General features: G+C 44.1%; 1 long non-coding RNA gene across 14 annotated transcripts in view; it reads left to right on the forward strand.

Moving 5' to 3' along the window:
- The window catches only part of LOC109493699, a 90,273-nt gene that overhangs the window by 23,474 nt on the left and 45,557 nt on the right, over window positions 1-21,242 (forward strand). For 6 of the 14 annotated variants that reach the window (XR_002737800.2, XR_006588535.1, XR_006588536.1 and 3 more), the window contains 3 exons: window positions 9,334-9,730; window positions 10,275-10,378; window positions 19,714-20,042. This is a non-coding gene — a long non-coding RNA (uncharacterized LOC109493699). Of the gene's footprint in view, window positions 1-9,333; window positions 9,731-10,274; window positions 10,379-11,833; window positions 11,976-19,713; window positions 20,043-21,242 lie in introns of all 14 variants that reach the window. The other 8 variants (XR_006588537.1, XR_006588533.1, XR_006588538.1 and 5 more) reach the window with 6 other exon arrangements.

Genomic DNA, 21,242 nt, shown 5'->3' on the forward strand with positions numbered 1-21,242 from the left:
GGTTTGAAGGGAACACTTCCACAGGAAGTTGGGCCCTGGGTGTGTGAATGGGGCTAACCATGTTCTCGAAAAATACCCCATGCACATCTGTTTACCTTGAGAGTTCAGAGTTTGGTCCTAGACTTCAGCTTCATTTTTGTTAAGATTAGAAGGCTGTTATTAACTATAGAGAAGCCTAACACTCCATCAGATTGAGAGCCAGCTCTGATGACGGATGGAAGACTTCAACACCCTTATCCTAACCCTCTTTTAAAAGGGAATTTAAGGGGCTCCTGGGTGGTTCAGTTGGTTGAGCAACTGACTCTTGATTTTGGCTCAGGTCATGATCCCAGGGTCATAGGATCGAGCCCTGTGTTGGGCTCAGTGCTGAGCATGGAGCCTGCTTCAGATTCTCTCTCTCTCTCTCTCTCTCTCTCTCTCTCTCTCTCTCTCTCTCTCACACACACACACACACACACACTCTAAAAAAAAAACAACTGAAATTTCACTCCAATTTTCAAAGCATATTAGCTCTGAAGGAACCTTTGTGTGTTTTTCACTTTTGTTTTCTCTGGGAATGCATTTATTCATTTATTTATTTACTTACTTACTTACTTACTTAGTTATTTTTTGGGGGGGGGTGGGCAGAGAGAGAATTCCAAGCAGGCTCCACACTGTCAGCAAGGAGCCCTACGTGGGCCTCAACCTCAGGAACTGTGAGGTCATGACCTGAACCGAAATCAAGAGTTGGATGCCTAGCTGACGGAGCCACCCCGATGCCCCGATGCATATAAGATAGCCCTACTCCAGTCCGTGTTTTCCTCATCCTGGGGTTCAGATTTTCCTTTGGCAGAAACCCAGTTGTCCCTACGACAAGTAAAACGCTGATCGCTTGGGATTTTGAAAGCATAAGGTGGGACTCCTATCACTGGGAACCTATCCAGAATATGAAGTCCTTTTGATGGCGTGTTGCACAACATATGACATAAGCAAGAAACCTTCCAGCAGCCCCGGCAAATGTCCAACCCTACCTTCCTGCATCCCTTTAGGGCAGCAGCACTGTCGTTTGTGAAAGTGAAAAGAAGGTATGAAATCAGGAGACGAGAACAGACTGTCAATCAGCAGGTTTGGTTCCTTCTCTACGGAGTCTTTGTGGTTGTTTCTCCTTTGAGTTTTCCAGGGCTGGAGACGTCAGAGGCATGAAATGCCCTATGGTTGTAGAAGCCCATCAGGGTTTGTCTTTTTAGAATACCCAACTAAAAGGGGAAGGAGAATCTTAAAGCATGTATAGTTTTGGCTTAAAAATTTCACTACTCTCTTGGAAGGAAGGAGGGAGGGGAGAGAGAGAGGGAGGAAGCATGGATGGAAGGAAGGGAGGGGGGAGGGAGGATGGATGGGAGGGAGGGAAGGAGGAAGGAATGAAAGAAGGGAAAAGAACTCCAGAGTGGCTTGCTGAAACTACGTCATTCATTAGCAAATGTAACTGTTATGCACCAGACAGTATGGTAGGTTGTGGCGATGTGGCATGAAAACAAATATATTTGGTCTTTGTCCCCATCCTAGGCACAGGGCTCCTAAAATCCTTGCAATTGCATTCCTTTGGCATCACTATACTAAAATCCTTGGAATTTCCTGAGTGCTAAGTGTCTTTTGTGTGCTAAAGAGGTGACTAAAGACGGGTCTTTAGATAGCATGGGGGGGGGGAACCCACCAGTGAGAGAGCTCCAGCCGTCAGCCTGGCCTCCAACCCCAGGCAGAAGAGAGGGGCTGGAGGTTTAATTCAATCCCCAGTGGCCTGTGATTTAGGAAATCCGAAACTAGAGTTTCCAATTCGGAGCCTCATAGCCTCCGACACTATGAGGCTAGAGGTGCTCTGAGGTTGGTCAAGACATTGATTTGCTGGGAGGGTGGGCACTCAGAAGCTATAGAAATTCTGGATCCCCCACCTCTCACCACTGTCCCTCTGTACCTTGCCCAATGCACCTCTTCCATTTGGCTCTTCCTGAGTTACATCCCTTATGATAAAACGGTAATAGAAAGTAGAGAGCTTTCCTGAGTTCTGGCAAATGACTGAACCTGAGCAGGAGTCATGGGACCTTAACTAATAAAAGCACAGTTCACTTAAATAAATGCCGGGTTTATGTTTGTCTGGTAGGTTGATTTTTGTTTTAATAGAGTGGACGCTAAACCAGCCATTTAGCTGCTGCTTAAGAAGGTCGCCCTGGTTAACAATGACAAAATCACTGCATAGAATGCTTATCTTGGTACTCCACTGGCAGGAGAGTGTCTACTCAGTGAGGGAAAGAGATGGGGAACTGGGACATCAGGTCTGTTTAATAGCATTTGGAATTGCAATTTCAGTTGCCAAAGCAGTCTTCTTACCCATTACAGTTCTGGCATTAATACTATATTCCAGGCTTTGAAGATGCATTAATAGCTCAGGATTTAATCCAACAGGATACATGCTGATGAGAGACTGATAAATGTTGCAGAAAGTCATTGTCATTACCTTGTTTTATGGGTGAGATAGAACAGGATAGGAGCTCTTGGAAGCTGCCTAGAACATGTTTCCTTTCATGACCAGCATTCGTTCGTTACTGATCTTTTCATGTGAGCCCACCCCAGCACCTCCCCAAAAATCTGTCACAAGCCAAGTTTTCCTGTTGATGAATGTCTTGTAAAAAGATATACATTTATAAGTTTGTGGCCTTTTCTAGGAGTTACATTGAGCCTCCTTTCTTCCTCATTTTGCTTCCCAAAGCCATTACTGAAATAAAATTAGGATGGCCACACCAGACTGTCAGAGATAGTTTCAGCCTGTATATTCATTGATCCGTAGGTACGAGGGAAACTTTTCTCCAAAGATAGTGTGTGATGACCCCTCAGGGGAATTGGTGAGGGGCGCCTTCATCCTTGATCATTAACCTTTAGAGATAAAAGCAATTTCAAAGGTCATTTGCCCCCTAATGCTATAGGAGAGGAAACTGAGACCCAGATGGGAGACTTTGCTGAGAACACAGCTTGTGTTCGTATATTGGGGCTGCCATAGTAGAGGACAGCATATCGAGTGGCATAAACAACAGAAATTTATTGTCTCCCACTTGCAGCAGCTAGAAGTCCAACATCAAGGTGTTGGTAGGATTGGGTCCTTCTGAGGGCGAGAAGGGACAAAGCTGTTCCCGGTGTCCCTCCTTGGGTTTGTCAATGGCTGTCTTTTCCCCATGTTTAGTCACATCATCATGACAAAATGATTTGAGGAGAATTAGATGCAGGATTGGCAACGGCTCTACCAAAGCCTCATCACAGGACATCTAGAAGGAAAGGTGTGTCTGTCCAATCTTCTCTTTTTACAAGTACATCAGTCAGACTGGAGTAGGGCCCATCCTCATGACCTCATTTTAACTTGATTACCTCCATAAAGACCCTATTTCCAAATGAAGTCACATTCCAAGGTGCTGGTGTTTAGGACTCCAGCATGGGAATCGGGGTGGAGGGGGTTGGGGGCGCACAATTCACCCCATTACAAGAGCTGCCTAAACAGTAGCTAGAACCTCGGTCTTCTGATGCCCTTGTCTGTTTCTTCCCCTCTTGCACCACGTGCCCTTTCATATTGTCATTCCTGTGGAGGAGATGTTTGCTTTTTGCACAGAGGCAGGATACAGGGGTGTGGTCAGAAGCTTCCATCTTCTCAGACCTTTCAAGTGATTCAGTTTAGGAGAATATCAGGTCGAGTTACGTTCAGAGGAGTGAGGATGCTTATTAACACGGCCCAAAAAGAATCATCTTGGGGGTAAGCAATGAATTCTTTAGTATTCTGTGGCTGATGGTGTTGAACCTTTTCAGCGAGAGATGAAGTTCTCCCAGACTTGTTCCACAAACTGCAGCTGATACTATCACACTGTGATGATGAATGTGTTTGTCCAGTAATTTTCCTCTTTGATGTGGATCTCTCGGTCTCTGGAGCAAAGGCTTCCAGGGAGCAAACTTTCCTTCTGGAGGTCCCATGACGAGGCTTTGGTAGAACCATTGCCAACCCTGCATTTAATTCTCCTAACATCCTTTTGTCAGTGTCAAGATGCTGAAAGCATCTAAATGTTATGAGGGAGCCACGTTGTTGCCAGATATCTTAGGGAAGTGTTTGCACATTTGTAGGCAAGATATTTTTGTTATGTTTTGCCAAGTGGTCTTTTAGAGAAGGCAGATCTAAACAAGACAAATTAAAAAATAACAATAAAAACTTAAAAGCTTTTAGTTCGTGTTCTGTGTCACCAAGGTCGGTGTGGCTCGCGTTAATGACAATTGCTTTCGTTAAAGGTCGGAACAGAAGAAAAATGGCAGGATGCTGGACTCTTCCATAATGACCACATTTTCCCTGTTGTGATGTGGCCCACCATGCTCATTTTGAAACAGAAAAAAACATCATCAGCTCAGATGTCCTCCCTTCTAGACCAGGGTGCTTTTCACCCAGGGCAGCAACGGTGATGTATGACTCTGGCCCAGTGGACTAAGGGGCCATTCTAACTATCTAGGACCTTCACAAGGGGTATACCTAGGTTTGAACAAAGCCTACTTAACCAAGTCACAGAATATGCCTCTTGGCACTGAAAAGAGGTAGTAGTTTCTAGGACTTGCCCTCTATATCCCACTGATTCTCAGTGTTTCCCAAAGCATCACCAGCCTTTCAAAATATACCAAGGGAAAAAATTTCAGTGTTTAAATGAATTTGGAAGATGTCATATTCTACACCCCCACTCTTAGCTATTCATCATGCATATTGGGATTTTTTAAATTTTTTTAATGTTTATTTTTGAGAGAGAGCGAGAGAGAGTGAGCACAAGTAGGGGAGCGGCAGAGAGAGAGGGAGACAGAGAATCTAAAGCAGACTCCAGGCTCTGAGCTGTCAGCACAGAGCCTGACGCGGGGCTTGAACTCACAAACTGTAAGATTATGACCTGAGCCAAAGTCAGATACCTAACTGACTGAGCTAACCAGGCACCCCAGAATATTTTTTTTAATGTTTACTTATTTTGAGAGAGATAGAGCAGAGGGGAAGGGAAGAGAGAGACAAAGAGAATCATAAGCAGACTGCACTGCAGCACAGAGCCCATTATGGGGCTCGAACCCACAAACTGTGAGATCATGACCCAAGCCAGAACCAAGAGTTGACTCATCATGCCTACTGGAATATTGAAGGCTTTTGTGATGCCTTGTGATGAAGAAGCCGTTTAACTGTCTTTAATCAGGTGTTTGCAGAGTCATCTGATCATGGGACCATTTGTTTACGTAAAACCTATAAGTTGCACACGACACATTTTTGAGAAATACTGTCTACGATTTACGTAATTGAAGAGATCTATTGAAGCACCATGTATATACTGGAAAAGAATGTAGATAAGTTCGTAGATGATCGAGCAAGAGCTTTGCAGAGATATCCCTGTAGATACTCGTGTGACAGTCCTTATACTCGCCCACAAAAGATTCCTTGTGGCTGTTGGCGGGGATGGAACACTAGGCTGGGCTGGCCAGGCTTTTCATTCATTAGGTTCTTTCTTTATTGTGAGGGTGTGGATGACTGTGTGTGTGTGTGTGTGTGTGTGTGTGTGTGTGTGTGTGTGTGTATGTGTGTGTGTGGACTGGATAATCAGATGGCTTACAAAAGAAAAAAGTATTGGGATAACAATCAGAAGGCGTGAAGTGTTTGTGGCCTTTGTCATAGATTTGTGATGTGACCTCTCACAGTTCTGTCCCTTCTCTGGTCAGGGTGGGTACCACTGAATAGCCTGGTACCCCTCAGACATAAGGCAGGCCTTATGTACCCAGCAGGCCTCCCTGGATACTTGGGACCTCAGCAGAGCTGCCTGAAGGTGAAGAGGGGGAGAAGGAGGTTGTCAGGCTGATGACATCATGTCTAAGTGTTTGGGTCACCTCCTGAGGCGCAGAGTGTTGGGTATAAAGGGCTGCGACGTGGTTGAAGGAGGTGTGAATAGATTGTCGGATGTCTTAGAGCAGCCACACACCCCAGCCTGGTTGGGCAGGATGCTCATAGTTAGATGCGGCTACAACACAGACCCTCAGAAGTGATTTTGAGCTAGCTTAAGGAAACAAGAAAATATTTTGGGTAGGTATTTGAGCACATGATGGAATTGAAACAGTTTGAACAGCCACATCTTAAGAAAGTTCAGAAGCAGGAGAGCTCCAGGGATCTGCCTTTGACTCTGTTTTTGTGAGGCTCAGCTCTCATTTTGGGTAAACGTCCACTCTGGTCCATTTAGCTATGACACATCTGTTTGTTTGGGAGAGAGTGGCAATACTTTGATCGTGAGGGAAATCTGTCCTCTCTCCAGCCCCAGGGGATGAATGGTGACAGTCTAAACCAGTCACAGTAATGTAATTTCCCTTTGTCAGTAACTGGTCTAGGGGTGGCCATGTGACCCAAGACTAGTGTAGGAGATGTAAATAGAAAGAGGCTGGATACGGATGCCGGAAAAGCTTTTGTCTTCTCAATAAAAAGGAGCAATAGAATCATGGGACATGGCTCTTTCTTCCTTTGCTTTGCCCCGTCCCTGGCATTTGGACCCAATGCCTGGCGATGCAGCAGCCATGTTGAGACCAGGAAGTGACAAGCACCGGATGAAAGTTGTGTGCTAGGAACAGAGGGTGCAAAGGAGAAAGAGCAAGGTCCTTCTACAGCGAAGCCGCCACAGTGACGCTGGACCGAACACCTCCTGATTTGTGCTTATTTGAGAAAAATGGTACCCTGGTGCTTGAAATCACAGTACACTTTACCTAATATACTTGCAACCAAAACCATTTCTAGGTGTAAAATTAGTTAGTATAAATACAGATGGTGGGAGCCAAGTCCCCATGATCAGAGCAGGAGTCTCAGATCTTTAAGGGAGAGAGAGTCAAAACTGTCTACAAAAGCCATCTGGAGCCTTGAGATCTCACCACGGCTGCAGAACCCGGAACACCTGTCCTAGATAGAATTAATCAACTCGTTAATTAACCAATTGTACTGATTTTATTGATCCCTTGCTATCTACTAGGTGTTTTTCCAGGTACTGGGGATAGACTGGAGAAGACAGAGAAGGTGCTGACTCTCATTAAGCTGACATTCTAAAGGGAAAACAGGCACTAAACAAGAATCATAAACCCAGGGAGTCCTTTGAGGAAGCGGGAGGTGCTGTATGAAACGGGAAAGGGGTGTCACGATGGGAATTTATAGGCGGTGTGTGCGTGGCAAGCCTGAAATGGTGAGATTTGAAGTGAAAGTTGAGTTGCAGAAAGGAGCCCGCCGTGTGAGAAGAGACCCAGGCTTCGGGAGGGATGCTGGTGCAGAGTCCTGGGCAGGAGCAAGCATGTCTGCTAGAGACACAGAATGCATCCTTAACAGGGGTCCCCTGGGCTGCCCGTGTTCATCTCTTGCCAACCCCTCTGGCCGCTGGATTCTCGGGCTTGTGATACATCTCAAGCCTGCCGCCAGGATTTCCTGTGGCACAGGTGACTTTTCCCATTGCCTCTGCTTCAGGCTGTGAGAGCCCGGGGGATGGGATGGCTGGGGAGGGTCTGTGTAATAGACTGTGATCAGAGTGACTGCTGTCCTTTCCCTTCGAGAATGGACCCGTTGTGCTTGGCCACAGCACTGAGGCTCCCCGGGGGCCCGACTTCCTTTGGAACGGGGTCCACCCCATTCTGGAGAGACTGGCATAGCATCCAGAGGGCTCATAGCTGCTTCAGGGCCATGCCACAGTCACCTCGAATTACCGTCACCACACTGGACGTTTCCCTGTGGAAAGGCCAATGCAGAGAAGTAGGAAGCCTGGTACCTTCCCCTCCCCACCAGCTGTGGCTCCCAGCCTGCCATGGCTGGTCAGACCTGACATCATTTTCTTCCCTTCCCTTCCCTTCCCATCTCCCATCCCAGTTTATTTTTGAGAGAGACAGAGCATGAGCTGGGGAGGGGCAGAAAGCAAGGAGACAGAGAATCTGAAGCAGGTTCCAGGCTCTGAGCTGTCCGCACAGAGCCTGATGTGAGGCTCGAACTCAGGAACTGCGAGATCATGACCTGAGTCGAAGTCGGACACTTAACCAGACCTGACATCATTTTCAAGGGATACTTATCAGTAAAGCAGTCCCCTGAGGTCACAGGGCTAGAAGCTTCCTCACAGGTCCTCCTGCACTGCACTCCGGACCTCATGTATCTGTCAGTATCCAGAACAAAAGTGGCAGGTTGCCTGAGGAACCAGATATTCACCTAGTTCTGGTAGAGAATCCAGTTCTCTTTTCTCTAACACTTGAACTTGGGGGCAGTGAGAACCACTCTCGCAGTCTCCCTGGGCTGTTAAGTTTCCTCCAGGGCCCTGTGTCATTAGCGGGACCCCAGGATTGTGATGACTGTTCACCTTAGGAGGGCAAGCTGGTGAGGAAGTGCCCAAACTACCATTTTGAAACCTGGTTCACCTCTCCTAGATCTGGGACCAATCCCAAAATACCAAAATTGAAAGACACTTTGGTGATTAATACCCCTCCTCTGATAGATGGGGATAAAGGGGGAATGGCCCGACCAAGGTTAATATTCACACTACGGAGGAAGACTGTTTGGGACCCACAAGCATCTTTCTCAGATGTTTACAGCGTCTTGTTGTAACATTCGCCGTGACTTAAGGGAACAAAGAATACAACCTCACGCATCATCAACGCCGTGTATAAAGCTCCCCGTGCCTCTGTCTGGTTTGACTTCCCATCCTATGCGGTGGCCATTTCCTCATTTCACAGGCCAGGAAAGTGAGGGGGATGAATCCATTTAGTTAGTGGGTGGCAAAACTCAACTCCAGCTTGGTTTTTATTTAATGGTCCTCCCAAGTCCATCTCTACTTTTGTCCTTGGTGGGGGAGGGGCAAAACAGAAATTAGCCGTAACTCAGGCAGCATGGGGTGCACAGCCGGTGTTCTCAGGTGCTAGAGCTCTAAGGAGAGGCTGTGACTTATAGTGAACCACCCCTTACCTTGGCGGGTGGACACTTCTCTCTTCCAGCCCCCAGATCTGAGGCAGGGCCCCCACGGATCCTAACGTAACTTGGTGCTGTCATCTCAATAGCTTGGTTAAATGCCCCCTCCTGGACACAGTGTGGCATGTAAAAGCCCAGTCCATTAGAACCAGCGGGCTCAGTTCCAGCACTTCAGGTGACTGGAGGCATCCATCACTTAACCTTGCCCTGCCTCAATTTTCGGAGCTATACAATGGGGCTAGCAGAAGTACCTTCCTGGGAAGGTAGGTGAAAGAGGTAAAGCATTCAGAAAAAGCAAGTGCTCGGTTAATGTCCATTGTTGCCCCCATTTGCTCTCCACACAACAGAAGCAACTCTGCTACAGAATTCTGCATTTTCTCCAGCGGTACGAAGAGTGTGTTCACAGTTCCTGATGACTGGTAGACATCCCAGGGTGAGAAGTATCTAGAAGACACAGTCATGTGCAGTTCACAGCTTGACTCTGGAGAGTGATCTCTTCCAGGCCCTCTACTACAAGGGTATTTTCTTTTTCTGTCACTGTCACCCCTCCAACAGCAGAAGTTTCTGGCTCACCCACCGGAGAGGCTAAAGCTTGCCTGGAATTATATTGCTTACAGAATAAAGAGAAGTCAGAGCCTCTTATGTAACTTGAAGAGTAGGAAAGATCCAGTGATAAAAACCAGTGCCCTGAACTTTTGCAAAGCACGATCAATCGCTGCGTACGATCCTCCGGTCCTTGGCAAGGTATCCTTCGTCTGGTTTTTGTAGACTAGGAAAAAAATTAATGAACCCACTGCTATTAGATTGTGTATTCATGCCTAAAGGCTGTAAAAAGGGTACTGTTTCAAGTTAGTCCTGTCATCTAAAATACATCCCCTGTTTGCTTAAGGTTTCTCAATAATATTCTTTAATTTGATCGCTACCTGTGAATTTGTGTATTTCCTCACACAGAACTGATTCTCCCTCCCCCCTTTGTGTTTCTCTCTTTCTCTCTTTTTTTTTTTTTGCTTATACTTTTTTGTTTAGATTATCTCTCTACTGACCTTTCAGTGGCTTACCTTTTTTTCTTTTTTTTTTTTTTTTTTTTTTGCAATGCACGAGCGAGGCTGGAAAACAGAGCCAAGATGCAAACTATGAATCAGCCGCTCAGCTTCACATAGTGCACTCTGTGCTATTTCTGGCCAGAGCAGATGTGGCCTTGGTGGGCTGCAGGGAACAGTATCTCTCAGGTAAAAAGAAATTACGTAGATAAGGACCGAAATGATGCATAACCTTCACTCGCAAACAGATCATGAACTGGGAGCTGTGTGGAAAGACAACCGGATTGGGAGCTAGTGTCCTGCCCTGGGTTTCTTCCAGGTGGCCCTACCACCCGTCAGCTGTCTGGTCTTGGTGAGTACATGTGACTGACAAATACGTTTTTTTCATGTTTGTTTACTCATTTCGAGAGAGAGCAGTGGGAGAGGAGCAGAGAGAGAGGGAGACAGAGAACCCCAAGCAGGCTCCACACTGCCCACGCAGAGCCTCATGCAGGGGGCTTGAACCCACGAACCGCGAGATCATGACCCGAGCCAAAACCAAAAGTTGGACATTTAACTGACTGAGCCACCCAGACACCCCTACAAATACATTTCTTTTTAAATCAACAAAAGCATAGGACCAACACAGTAACAAACCTGTGTGCCACCATTGAGTCCCGGGCTATCCTGACGTTTTGACCAGCTCACTTCAGACCTAGTTGAGTACTATGTGGCTTCCTCCTTGATTCTCTTTGCCTTCCTCCTGCCCCCAAGATAAATGCTGCCTTAAACCTGCAGACTTGCCTACGTCTTCTGTAGACACCTACATCTTTCAGCTGTGGCTGCTGCGTACATTCTGCATGTTTGAAATCTTTAAATGAAAGGAAACACGCTGTATATATTCTGCGACTTGTTTTTTTTTTTTAATTTAGCATTAGATTTCAGCAACATAGCTCTAGTCCGTTCATTTTAACTGCTCTTTGCTATAGTGTTTCGTGAACAGACCACCATTCTCTTGTTGAGCAGTTAGATTGCTTTGAATTTTGCACTTTCATTATAAACGATGCTTCAGTGAGTGTCCTTACCCATTTCCTACACTCACATACAATTTCTCTAAGATAGCAGTTTTTCAAAATATTTTGGCTACACCCACAGTTAAGGACATACTTTACATGTAAACCCAGCACATGCACAGGCTACGTTTGTGTGTGCGCGCACATATATGTGGAATAAAAGTTCCTCAAAATGAGACCCTTATTTTGTATTCAGGTATAATCCAGTTTAGGCTGGTCTAAAAAAATATCCTGGTTGCAATTTACTAAAGTGATCCTCTGACCCCCGTTTCCACTAAGAATTGGGTAAACCCTGTTCTGGGACCTGTACCTACACATGGAATTGCTGGATCATAGGTTAGACCCATTTTCAAAGTGAGGAGTTGATGCCTTTGTGAGTTCTTTTTATGCACTGAAATGGATATTTGCATATAGCTAGCACTCTAGCTAAAGGAGGCTTTCTAGCATTCTAGAAGGAGGCTTTTAGGGTTATTTTATGTGTCGTATGTTTAGAAATGGAAGTCCTGTTTTAATTTCCTGAGCTTTAGTTTTTCATATGTCACAAGATGCCAGAACAAAACAAAAATACTGGACTTTTCAGTATTTTGCAAACTGCTTTCTCTTCAGCGCCAGGGTCCCGGGGAAGATTTCAGGGACTGCCATAGGGCGTGCAAACTGGGGGTGGGCATCAGAGCAGGGAAGGGGACAGAATGAGTAGATGGGCGGGGGAAGGTGTGCAGCTTGAAAATAGATATTTTTTAATGTTTATTTTTGAGGGAGTCCAAGCGGGAGACGGGCAGAGAAAGGAGGACAGAGGATCTGAAGCGGGCTCTGCGCTGACAGCAGTGAGCCCAGAGTGGGACCTGAACTCACAAATCGTGGGATCGTGTTGGATGTTCAACCACTGGAGCCACCCAGGTGCCCCAACTTGAAAATATTCTTAAGTGATGGGTTTAGATGCTCTCTACGGCTCTTTCCAGATCTAAACTTGAATCACAATAACTTTGGGATCCCTGGACCGTTTCAACTTGCAACCAGAACTAAAGAACATGATGGTTTGGGGTATACAGTTCTGGTAAGCAGTGCTGGCCCGCCTAAGAGCTGGCCTGTCCCTCCTGTCACTATAGGAGCTGGTGTGGACAGGGTGTGGTAGGTCCTGGAGGGCTCGGGACACTCCAGATGGGGCTACCATTTCTCTTCTGTCATAGGGGCTTCATCCACATGGGGCTGCTCTAAAAAAAAACTTATGTTTTCATCATGCTTATTGATTCTGTGATGACCAAGGGCCTAAGATACATTTTTCTGAGCTCCATTTCTGCCACACCGAGTGTCGCACACGCTCACAGTAAGGCTCATGCGCTCAGCGGGGTACACGTATGGTTAATCATAATATTTGCAGAGATGGAATTTTATTATCAGTTTAATGAAACTCTTGAGCTCCTCACAGGTTTATTTTTGCCTTCCCAATAATAGTAAAGGCATTACAAAAAAAAGCCTGGTAGTAATTTGGTAGTAAAGTGACTTCGGGGTGGGCAGATGGTAATTGGTGTAGACTCATAGATTCCTTCATAGACTTGCTCTCTGTCTCCTCCGCCTGCCTGACTGCCTCCTCTCAGATCCCAGCCCCTCCCTGCAATCCGTCCTGCCTGCATTTCATCTTCCTTAATCACTGTTTTCATCACCTCACACCCATGCTGAGAAACTCTCTGGGGATCTTCATTCTCCACCACATCCGAATGCCAGCCTGTTTTCAAGGCTTCTCTTAATCTATTCTTTCCTTACCTCTCTGGCTTTATTTCCCTTGCCAAATGTGGTTCTGGTTCCTGTGGTTTAGAGATAATGGGATTTGGGGGCACACATCACCCCCCACCCCCAAAATTTAAAATCTGCATCATTTTTCTTCAGCACAGTTGAGCCTAAACAAAAACACACATCAGCAGGGATTGCTTCCCTCGTGCTCAGGCCAGGGCAGTGGGGCTGGGGGGCCCTCTGGGGAGAGGGGGTGCAAGGAAGCAGGGTACGCCCCTCTGCCTTGTACACCGGGAGAGGATGAGCACTGAGAAAGGTGACTTGACTCACCAAAGTCGTTTGCGGAAATCTCTGCCTGTTTGACAAGACAGGTAGAATGCACACAACTTAGAAGGCAAATAGGAGACAGATAAATCTGAAGACAGATAAGGCTGGTTGAAAACCTTGGAGAATGGCACACCCTGTATAGGGCAAAATTCGGCAGATCACTGAGCCCCGGAGAAGATGCCAGTGGGGGCTGGTGAAGGAGACTCCAGAGAAGGCTTGCCTACTGGAGCAGGTTTATCCCATCTGCAAATAAATTCTTTTCAACTTTTTCTTTAGTGTGTGTGTGTGTGTGTGTGTGTGTGTGTGTGTGTGTGTGTGTTTACTGGCCATTTCCATTGTTTTCCAGAATGATTTCCAGAAGTCCTCATTCTTCCACTTAGCAGCTATATGATTTGGGGCAAGTTTCTTTACCCATAAAGTAGAAGTAATAATGCAAATAGTTATTTGGGGTTGTTGGGAGGGATCAAGGAGATAAAGTATCTAAAGAGCACAGGGGCACCTGGGTGGCTCAGTCAGTTGAGCATCAACTCTTGATCATAGCTCAGGTCTTGATCTCAGGGTTTTGAGTTCAACCCCACCTTGTGCTCCACACTAGGTGTGAAGCCTTCTTGGTAGGCAGGTAGGTAGATAGATAGCACAGAACATGGTCCAAGATAAAATATTAGCTATTATTCTTATTGTTGTAATTGTTACAAGTATATATTTTGATTTGAGCAGCTGCTGAAATTCTACTTGTTCTCAAGATACCTTCAGGTCACTCTAGTTTAGTAAACATTTACTGAGTGCTCAGTACATGCTGGGGATTGATAGGACACTGATGATACTACAAGTAAGATGTTGACCTTGCCCTTGGGTAGCTTACCTTCTAGTAGGGAAGGCAAACCTGTAAGTGGATGATTTCGGTTTAAGGCTGGGCTGCCCTATACACTCACCACCAGCTGCATGCAGCTGCTGAAACTAAATTGAGATGTGCTCTACATATAAACTACATACTGGATTTTGAAGACTTGGTTTGAAAAGAGAATGTAAAATATCTAATTAATAATGGTTGGTATAGGGGAGCCTGAGTAGCTCATTCTTACTTACTTGTTAGTATAGTCTTGATTACCTGTTGAAATAACATTTGGGGTATGCTGGGTTAAATACGTGATTAATTTTTTTTATTGAAGCCCAGTTGACACACGATGTTACATGGGTTTCAGGTGCACAATGTAGTGTTTCAACAAGTCTACGTCTATGCATTATGCTGTGCTCACCACAAGTATGGCTACTCAGTCACCATATGATGCTATCACAATACCACTGACTACATTTCCTGTGCTGTACCTTTTATCCCTGTGACATATGCATTCCATAACTAGAAGCCTGTGCCTACCACCCCTTTACCCATTTATCGGTCTATTTCTGCTGTTTATTCCCTTTTTGTTGATTCCATATATGGTATTCATCTTTCTCTGACTTATTTCACCTAACATATGCTCTCTAGGACCATCTATGTTGTATATTTAGGACCATATGTTGCTATATGTATATATATACATATATATACACACATTTATATACATACACACACACACACACACATACTACATGTTATTTGTCCATTAATCTATCAGTGGACACTTAGGTTGCTTATACATCTTAGCTATTGTAAATAATGCTGTAATAAACATAGGGATGCATATATCTTTACACATCAGTGTTTTCTTTTACGTAGGGTAAACACCCAGTAGTGGAATTACTGGTTATATAGGGTTTTTATTTTTAATTTTTTGTGGAACCTCCATACTGGTTTCCACAGTGGCTGCATCAGTTTACATTCCCACCAACAGTGCACAAGGTTCCTTTTTCTCCATATTCTCACCAACGCTTGCTATTTCTTGCCTTTTTGATTCTAGCCATTCTGTTAGGTATAAGGTGATACCTTTTTGTGGTTTTGATTTGCATCTCCCCGATGATAAGTGATGTTGAGCAACTCTTCGTGTGTCTGTTGGCCATCTGTAGGTCTTCTGTGGGAACATGTCTCTTAACATCCTCTGCCCTTTTTTAAATCAGATTATTTGAGGTCTTTTGGTGTTGAGTTGGATGAGTTCTTTGTATATTTTGGATATTAACCCTTCTTGGATATGTCATTTGCAAATGTTTTCTCCCATTCAGTGGTTTGCCTTTCTGTTTTGTTGACGGTTTTCCTTGTGCAAAAGCTTTTTATTTTGGTGTATTCCCAATAGTTTGTTTTTGTTTTTGTTTCCCTTGCCTGAGGAGACAGATCTAGAAAAATGTTGCCAAGGCCAATCTCAAAGATATGATTGCCTTTTTTCTTTTAAGAGTTTTATGGTCTCAAGTCTCCCATTTAGGTCGTTAATCCATTTTGAGTTATTTTTGTATGGTGTAAGCAGTCCAGCAAGTAGCTGTCCAGTTTTCCAAACACCATTTATCAAAGAGACTCTCTTTCCCTCCTTGTATGTTCTTGCCTCCTTTGTTGTAGATTAAGTGACCACACAACTGTGGGTTTATTTCTGGACTCTCTATTCTGTTACATTCATCTATGTGTCTGTATTTGTGCCAGTACCATACTGTTTTGATTACTAGAGCTTTGTATTATATCTTGAAATCTGGGAATGTGGTAAGGTTTATTCTTCTTTCTCAAGATTGCCTCAGCTATTTGGGGTCTTTTGTGGCTTCAGACAAATCTTAGTGTTATTTTTTCTGTGAAAAATGAGGTTGGTATTTTGATAGGGATTACACTGAACCTGTAGATTACTTTGGGCATTATGGATATTTTAATAATACTGGTTCTCCCCATCCAGGAGCGTATTTGTGTCATTTCCACTTACTTGTGTCATCTTCAGTTTCTTTTATCAACCTTTATAATTTTCAGAGTACAGGTCTTTCACCTCCTTGGTTAAATTTATCCCTAGGTGTTCTATTCTTTGTGGTGCGATTGTAAATGGAATTGTTTTCTTAATTTTGCTCTCTGTTATTTCCTGTATAGAGATGCAACTGAGGCACCTGGGTGGCTCAGTTGGTTAGGTGAATGACTTCAGCTCAGGTCATGACCTTGTGGTTTGTGGGTTCAAGCCCTGTGTCGGGCTCTGTGCTGACAGCTCAGAGCCTGGAGCCTACTTTGGATTCTGTGTCTCCCTCTCTTTGTCTGTCTCTGTCTCTTTCTCTCTCCCTCAAAAATAAACAAACATTAAACATAAATTAAAAAAGAAAACAAATGCAGTTGATTTCCAGGTATTATTTTGCCTCCTGCAACTTTACAGAATTCCTTTTTTCTAAATGTTTGTTTGAGAGTGAGTGCGAAAGTGAGCCTGTGTGCAAGCAGAGGAGAGGCAGGGAGAGATGGGAATAGAGAGAATCTCAAGCAGGCTCTGTGCTGACAGTCCGCAGAATTCTTGTAAGTTTTTTTAGTGGTGTCTCTAGGGTTTTCTATGTAAAGCATCATATCATCTACAAATAGTGACAGTTAAACTTCTTTATTATTATTACTATTATTATTATTATTATTATTATTATTATTATTGGCTCCTGGGTGGCTCATTCAGTTAAGCAGCCAACTCTCAATTTCTGCTCAGGTCGTCATCTTGTGGTTCATGAGTTTGAGCCCTGTGTCAGGACTAGGATTCTCTGTCACCCTCTCTCTGCCCCTCCCCTACTCACGTGCACACGCTCTCTCTCAAAAAAATTTTTTTTTAATTTAAAAACTGTAGTACTAGAAAACTTAAATTTATGCAGCCCCTGTTGCGCTTCTGTTAGATGGCAATGGTCTACGGTGATAGAGGGTGCTGTGGGAACCAACTCAGAAGGGCAGCATGTCAGGGGGTAGTGCTTCCTGGAGGACCAGATGCATCCTGAGCTGTGTCTTAAAGGATGAGCAGAGGTTACCCAGGCAAGGACACAGCTTGGGGATATTCTAGATTGAGGTGACAGGAAGGCCCAAGGAAAGTGTGCCATTGGGGAGGAGCCCTGGGAACAGTTGGTTGTTACACAGCCTAAAGTGTTAGGAGCTGGGGACTGGAAGATGATGAAGCTGCCTGAGAAGTGAGGCCTGTCTTCCTACCATTTAACATCTAGTCATCATTAAATGCCCTGGTTCTTGTCTTACGCATGAGGTCTATGTGTCCACTCTTTGTCTGAAGTTGTGTGGACTATTGGCTGTTGAAAGTTTGAGGTTTCTGTCTCTACAAGAATAAGACGACCCTGGAAGATAAAACTAAGGCACGCACGTACGCTACTCGGAAGGCAGAATGTTATTTTCCCTTCTGTACACAGTCCTGGAGAGTGGATAGCAGGCTCACATTTCTGCTTCAAGTGTAGACCTAATGAATGAGAAACGAAGAGGAAGGTGAGAGCTTTTGGTATGCTCTCATTCATTGGGTCCAAGGAGAGTATACATGACTGCATTCACACCCATCTCTATGTCAGTGACCTTCAGTGGACTACCTCCCACCCCCAAATTCCCACCAATAAGGAATATAATTGGTCTTGGAACAACACAGCTTTGAACTGCACTGGTCCACTTACATGCAGATTTCTTTACAGTACAGTACTGTAAATGTATTTGCTCGTAAGATTTTCTTAACACTTTCTCTAGCTTACTTTAAGAATACAGTATAGGGGCGCCTGGATGGCGCAGTCGGTTAAGCGTCCGACTTCAGCCAGGTCACGATCTCGCGGTCCGTGAGTTCGAGTCCCGCGTCAGGCTCTGGGCTGATGGCTCGGAGCCTGGAGCCTGTTTCCGATTCTGTGTCTCCCTCTCTCTCTGCCCCTCCCCCGTTCATGCTCTGTCTCTCTCTGTCCCAAAAATAAATAAACGTTGAAAAAAAATTTTAAAAAAAATAAAAAAAGAATACAGTATATAATACATACATGAGATACGTGGTAATTGACTATTTAGGTTATCTGTAAGGCTTCCAGTCAACAGGCTATTAGACACATCTGGGGGGAGTCAGAAGTTATACATGGCTTTTCGACACAGAGAGTTGTTGCTCTTGACCCCTGCCATTATTCAAGGGTCAACTGTATAATCATTTATCAGATTACACTAATTGGGAAGCTCATTATATCCACTCTATCCCAAATCACCCTCAGGTCTTCTGCCTTTAATAACTAATTATTAAATGGACACTTAGTAGGTCATGCAGGGTGAAAGAGGAGTACCAAAGGAGACTGAAAACCTAAGTGGATGGAGAAGCTGGAGAGTGACAAGACATCTTCAACATCTGCTTCTCACTCTTTAACGTGCACATGAATCAAACAGATCCTGCGAAGATACTGGTTCTAATTCATTAGGTTTAGGGGTGGAAGCAACAATATGCATTTTTTTTTTTTTGAGCTTCCGGGTCATGTCAGTGCTACTGGTCCATGGACCTCACTTTGAGTTACAAAGTCTTCAGCGTCAATTTAGTACAAATCTTTACCCACGGCTGGAAACTGCATTGCAACAGCCCTGATGAGTCATTAGAAGCCTCTGAGGGAAGACCTATCACGTGATTCACCTCCTCCTCCTTTGTGGAGTAAGTCTAATTGTTGGAACAGTTTTTCTTGTCCCTAGACGCTATCTGGGAAATTTCTATGCATTGGTCCTTGTTCTATTTCTGGAACCACGGAGATAATGAACCTGATCTCTCTTTCTCATGACAGCCATTTGGAAATTTGAAGAGTATTTTTATATTTCCCTTAATTCTTTTCAGTACATTAAATCTCATCTCCTTTCGCTGTTAATCATAGGACCCTCTGGGCTGTCCTGGGAATCTGTTCTTTAAGTGTACCTCTTGTAATTGAGCACAGCAGTCTTGCTTTGTCTAAACATCAGAGAGTAAGATGGGCCTATTACCTACTTGGCTGTTGATTTTCTGCTTCTGCTGGAGTCCTCCGTCATCTTGGCCTGTTGACTACTCTTTGGGTGTCACTGCTTGTAAGCCCCTCTTAGTGAACAGAGCTAGAGAATATATGTATGCTTACATGTACGTGTATGTCTATGTATTTTCTCATTTGTCCATCCATCCTTCTGTCCATCCATCCATCCATCCATAGAAACCTCTGAGTTCAGCATGATAGATTTACTCCAATCCAGTTGCATAGGTAGATTGTAGTTTTCTCCCTTTCCATGTTTACAACTCCCTTCCCTGGAGGTAAAAAAAACCTGCCTTCTCATATCCTTAAGATAGTTACCTGTGTGATCAAACCCTTGGGTAAAACCAATCGTCTATCCATCACCGCTGTCCTTCCCCTGTGCACACTTGCCTCACACCACTCACTTCCCAACACACTCCCACTTCTGGGACTCAGCTAATAGTTTTTGGGCTGAACTATTTGGGAAGGCAAGGGGAAAAGGAGGAGGAGGAGGAGGAGAAGTTGTTTTTTCTCTTTTGACTTGTAAATGAGTGAATTATACTAATAGGTTTTTCTAATATTGACTCATCCTTGGACTCATGCATTGTGCCCTGCTTTGATTTTTCTACTCTTTCATTTAAGATTTCTTGGTAAGTTAATTTATTTTGCTGATCTGAAAAGGCTGTCATGCAAGAAATGTTCTTAGACATTCCCTTAATTTCATTCTCTTTGATTTCTACAGGGGGAATATAAAGATTTCTCCTGACTTGTGTGAATTTTTCCAGGGTCCTTTCTTTTGGAAATGCTACAAGATGGCTGTGTTTTCAGTGGTGGAAATTATCGATAGGTCTCAAAAGCAAGGCATCACAGAATATCTGCTTTCCAGTAGTGATGTATGACTCACCAAAGCCACAACATTTTTTATAATACCCTTAGTTTTTTTCATAGAAACAGAACTGAGAGTCCTAATATTTCCTGGAATTTTTTTAAAAAAGGAAGGAAAAAAAGAATTCAAGGAGATGTCCATTTGTTAGCCCATCACTGGCACGCATCGGCGTTAAAGAGTAATTGGTGAGTAAACCAGTACCAATACCACTATCCTTCATGTCCAGCCTGCCCCCAAAGATTTTCTTGGAACCGACAAGAAGGTTAATTGAAAATATAAATCTGCTTTGGAAAGCATTTGCATTTTAAGCGGAGATGGAATTTGGGGAAGTGCCATGTAGATGTCTGTCATTCTACAAGTCATAATTATTGTCAGTGACCCGAGACCTGGAGCAGATCATGATGGTTAAATAATGTCCATGGTGTTGCTCTTGGGGAAAGCCTTTGTCCCCACCTGATCATTCCCACATTGCCTTGGGTCTTTTATGCCTCAAGTGCATATGTTGCTTCTGTTTATCTGAGTAGTTAATTTTGGAGGCAACCATTTTGCAGATCTGATTTCCTTCCTCTGACAGACAAGGCCTGGATTGCTCTCGCTTTTCTATTTCATTATTCACACATTCTTCCCCATCTCTCACCAGTCCTCCCACCATTTCTGTTTAAAGAAGATCTTTAATATGTATGTAGACCCATCCCAAAAGGTCTACATGCTACATGTGCACATGCACATATACCCACAGTGCACATGTACTTCTGTATATGTTCTTTTTAATTTTTTTTTCTTGACTAGATCACTCCTAAAAAAAAAAAAAAAACATTTGAGTATGACAAAAGCTGGTAAAAGAGATGAAAAGGATGATACTTTTTGGTTAGGGAGTTTGAATTAATTTTTGCCGTGACAAGTTGACTATTGGGGCACTGTGCGTCCCTGTGAATTGCACGCTTCAGCTACGTCCCTGGCTCTGTTGACCCACAGAGAGAGTAATCCAATTATCCAAATAGGGAAATGCCTGAAAACAATGAATAATCAGAAGTTGCATTTTAGAAGCATGCTCATTCATAAAACTGGTAGGTCACGTTCATTTTAGAAGTGCATCAGCAGGAATATTGTCTGAGCCTGCACTTAGAACATTAATTCAGTCAGCAAACACATATTGAGAGCCTTCCATGTGCTGGACACTGTCCTAGGTGCTGGAGATGTATTAATTAGCAGAGAGAAACATGGTTCCTGATGGTAAATTTAACAACTGGTTTTTTTGAACCAAAAGCTCTGATGTTTCATATTTTGCAATGCCTGTGCTCTAAATACTCCCACCATAGCCAATTTCAAGCTCCCCAAGTTCTGCAGTGCCTGGCACATAGAAACTGGCCACCATCATCATGTTT

This window comes from Felis catus, chromosome D4 (assembly GCF_018350175.1).
Source record: "Felis catus isolate Fca126 chromosome D4, F.catus_Fca126_mat1.0, whole genome shotgun sequence".
NCBI lineage: Eukaryota > Metazoa > Chordata > Mammalia > Carnivora > Felidae > Felis > Felis catus.